General features: G+C 29.8%; 1 pseudogene; it reads left to right on the forward strand.

Moving 5' to 3' along the window:
• LOC105621697 overlaps positions 1-1,271 on the forward strand; it is a 2,718-nt pseudogene extending 1,447 nt beyond the window's left edge.
• Positions 1,272-4,538: the final 3,267 nt, after the last annotated feature.

Raw genomic sequence — 4,538 nt, forward strand, 5'->3', positions numbered from 1 at the left:
CCCCCCACCCACACACACACACACACACACACACACATAAAGTGTAAATCCGACCTGACAACTTTCATGCGGTACACCTTGTGTAATGCTAATGCCGACGATAATTTTTAATCTTCAAAACTCGAGATTTACTTAATTGAAAAATACTTTGATAGGGTTTTGTAAAGCTTTTGTCATCAGCTATTAAATTCTAGAAAAAGTAGAATGTTTTATTTAAAAAACTCGATGTGATTTTGATCTGATCTTGGCAAAGCCACCCAAGATCAAACTGATATAATTAATAAATAGATCTTTTTAAAAAAACAAAGAAAAAAGAAGGGCTTATGAGTCAAAAATTATTGTATAAAAACAGAATAAGATAAAGTAGAATGTACAAAAAAACAATAAAGGAAACGAAAATGTTTTAAGTTAAAAATTTTAATAAAGAATGCTAGCAATAGATGTTTCGATCGCGATTGGATCATTCTCAATATTAAAAACATACATAATAAATAACGATCAGAAAATAAACAAAAACATAATACAATAAATTTCACTCTCTAGGGCAAACGCTGATAACGTAAAAACATTTATCGTTCACAGTTATAACGGAAAGGACGCGAATGATAGTAACTTGTAATCAATTATTATATGCTTATAGTGTCAATTTGATAAAAAGAATGAGTATCTTTCGATTACAAGTGAACGGAGAACGCAAATATGACCCTTAAGTCAAAAGTTAAAATAAAGGAGTTTCGGATACAAATAGTGCATTAAACTTAGAGACAATGTGAAAAGAAACAAAAAATATCTTGTCTCCTCCGATGTTCAAGACAAAAAGATCTTTTTAAACCCCACAACTTTGGTCTGAACATATTTTTGATTGGATCTTTTCCTGTAGAGATAAAAAGGATGGATGGGTGATCTGAGACGCCCTGTATATAATTTTGCTTTCCTTTCAAGGAAAGCAAAGTCCTTTCCACATTTGATTCTTCTTTTTGTCACGAGTGATGTAGAAAACTATTGTTAAAATATACGTTATCATAATTATGTATTAAAAAACTATACATTAAGATATAAGTATATCATTAAAGAACAATTAATAAATTAATAATAGACAATTTTGTTAATAGAAATAAATTATTTAATAAAAACATGTTTCAATATTAATTTGATGGAAGATGCACTCCCAATATATTTCTGATATAGGGATGCTCCTGAGCCAGAGCGTCACGTGGCTTGGCCGCCGAGCCTCGAGCGATAGTGAAGATCGCTCGCCGAAATTGGACTGAAATGTGCAAATCTTTGCGAGCACTGTTTTAGGATATCCTGCAGTATAAAACAACATTTTTTCAAATATCATGACCTTTTGCTTTCGATTCATTCGCGGTAAAAGTACATCGTTATCATTTGGTTTTTCCATCCAATATTGCGCAACTCCTTGATGAGCGATTTCATCGTTCAGTTTGAAAATTTAGAGAGTTTAGTGAATCTTGTAAATTGTTAAAGTGATTGCAAAAATAAAAGCTATTGTTTAACTTGTAAAACTTATAGTTCGTGTGCCTCTCCTCGCCGAGAACGTTCTGAACACAATTCATTATATGACTATACATAATTCACTCTGGAAGTTGGTGATGGAAACAGGTTCAATTTTTTAGATGAGACTCTCAGTATGGACAATCGTGAGATTTGACTGTTCAAAGACCTACGTTTTCCAAAAAATAACTTAAATTTCGATTCGCAATATCTTAAATGTCGTAAAAGGGATGTGATTTACGGAATGATTGAAAAAATTTTACAGTTACCACACCCAAAATTTTATCAAAAAGATATGAAGAACATGATTGTGATTTTACTGAAAAATAATTATACTATTCCATTTATATTTTACATAATTTACATTAAAATAAAGTATTATTGCAACGAAACTATTTCACAAAAATGGAATGCCTCTAAATTTCCCCCTTCCTTTCTATTTCCTTAAAGATTCCGTTACTTATTCCGTTATTTTTATATTTTATAGTTTGCTATGTCACCAGCATCTGGACATGTAAAATCAATTCTTTCAATACAATTGAATAAAAAGTGACGGAATCTTTGAGGAAATAGAAAGGAAGGGGAAAATTTAGATGGGGGACTCGAATTTGTAACCACCATTTCCATTATTATTGTTATTTGCTAATCTATTATAACGAACAGAAACAAGAATAGTAGGCACTAAACTCAAATATTTATTATCAATACATATATTATCTTTAATAATGTTACACTGAATTTTTTAAAAATTAGGTTGATTCACTGAACGTAAATCGAGAATCACACAGAACAAGATCACAAAGACACCGAATAATAAGTTATTGAGCAATCAATATATGAAGAAGGAAACATGAAAATGATTATCACCACACACTCAGAAGAACGTTTGTAAAATATTACAATTTACAAGACATTAAATATTAGCAATTAAGAACTAGCAGTGGCTTTTAACAATTTTTACTTCTTACAATTCTACTACACAGTTTCACCCATAATGTTAATGCTGTTTATAAATTTGATTCGTTATTTTATATTTTCCTCTTGACTCTTCAATTTTTTTTATTAAATTAAATTTGAAATTCTTACAATAATTTTCTGTACATTATATCTATAACTTGATATTATATATATTATATATGGTAAAATCAGCAACTTATTCCGCACTGTCTTGATATTTTATATTTATTATGACTTATTATTTTCCTTTGATTTGATCTTTGATAATTTAAACGCTCGTTAGACCTATTCGTCACGCTGAATAATTTATACAAAATTCAACCAGTTCTATATAAAATGTACTGAAAAGTATTTATTTGTGAATATTAATAGCATCCAAAGCTTCATGACAAGATTTGGCGATCGCGAAAATGAGTTACTCGCTACTTATTTGATTGAATTTAAGTTTCTCAGGTATATGAAGTTAAACAGATTTCACAGTTTTGACCTGTGAATGACTCTGTCAGTTCGCGAAATCCAATATAGAATAAGAATATTGCTGAAGAAGACTCCAAAGAGAATCGAACATTCAATGAGTTCTCAAAACTACATAAAGAAGAGATCTGTATATGAAACGGCGTAACAAGTTTATTTGTTTAAAATTTTATTGCGCATCTCTTTCTGCATTGACTCTCTTAACTCAGATTAACTTTGTTTTTGTTATTTCAAAAAGAAAGAATCCTTGGTTAACTCATTTCTTAACTTTTGTTTTTTAATTTTTATATATATTTTTATGTATATTTTTATATATATTTTCAAAAAAGAGGCTTTTATTTGTATAAATAAATAAGTACATAAGAAACGCTTATTCTTCTTTTTTACAACACATTCAAAACTGACCCAGGGTAATTCAAAACTGTCCCAGAGAAGTACTTTTGAACATAAAGTGTGCTTTTACAAAATATAATAAGATATATGTTGGAGATAGTGTGTCTCACTGTTGAATGGCGCTGACGTTAGTTTAGTTTCTAGAAGTTTCCTCGCGGTATCTGTTATGTTGTTTTTTATGACTACGTTAGAGCTTGCTTGCTACGCAAGAGCTTGCGCGGGTAACCACTTCTCTAGTTATACCATATTGTTTAATCTTATCAACCTGAGTATGAGACTACCTTTTTATGTTCTTAATATTTTTTTGTATAGTGTTTCGGATATATTAAAACTGCAAGAATTCAACTAAGAATACACGATACTGTTTAATAACCTGAATCCACGTCCGAATCAACAATATATATTACATATATAGTAAAATAATATATATATTTATATAGTAAGTAATATATTATATAGTAAATAAGTAATATTTATATAATAAGTAATATATTTTATTTATATTGATATAATATATATGTATGTAATATTTATTTTATTATATATCAATATAAATAAGATATATATGTCATGATATTTGTTTCAATGTGGTTTATTATTGTTCATCAATATCTGTAATAACTACTAGCACAGAAATACAAATAATTTCATTACATAATAATTAAAAAGCCTGAGAAGAAAAAGTATTTTAAGCTATCATTCTCTCCCCTATGGTTTGCTAGAATGGCGTTTGCCGCCACAACGCACTTCTACAATATATCTCGATAATCACGCGAACACGAGTAAATAAACTTAGTACATCGAAGTATGAAATCGCCCAAACGGAATAATTAACTACTATATACAGCTGTCGTAAAAATGACGAGTCTCGCGACAATATCAATTATATATATATATGCATTGCAGTTATTAATATGTATATATTTGTGATCATAAGCATCGTATTGTAACAACTTAACTTTTACGCGGAATAGCTTGTCGATACGGTGTATCGGAACAGAAACGGGAGATGAGATGCAGATTGACTATACGACGATTATTGTCACGTCCAGATTTCGATTTCTGAAACGCGAGACGCTAGGATCTATTGATCTTTCAATTCATACGGAAGTGTTTATGTGGAACGATGAGAACGGGGAGAAGGAGGTAAAGAGAAATATATATGTATTAGGTGTACAACTTTGCTTCCGCCGTTTTCT

This window comes from Atta cephalotes (assembly GCF_000143395.1).
Source record: "Atta cephalotes unplaced genomic scaffold scaffold00036, whole genome shotgun sequence".
Classification (NCBI taxonomy): Eukaryota; Metazoa; Arthropoda; class Insecta; order Hymenoptera; family Formicidae; genus Atta; species Atta cephalotes.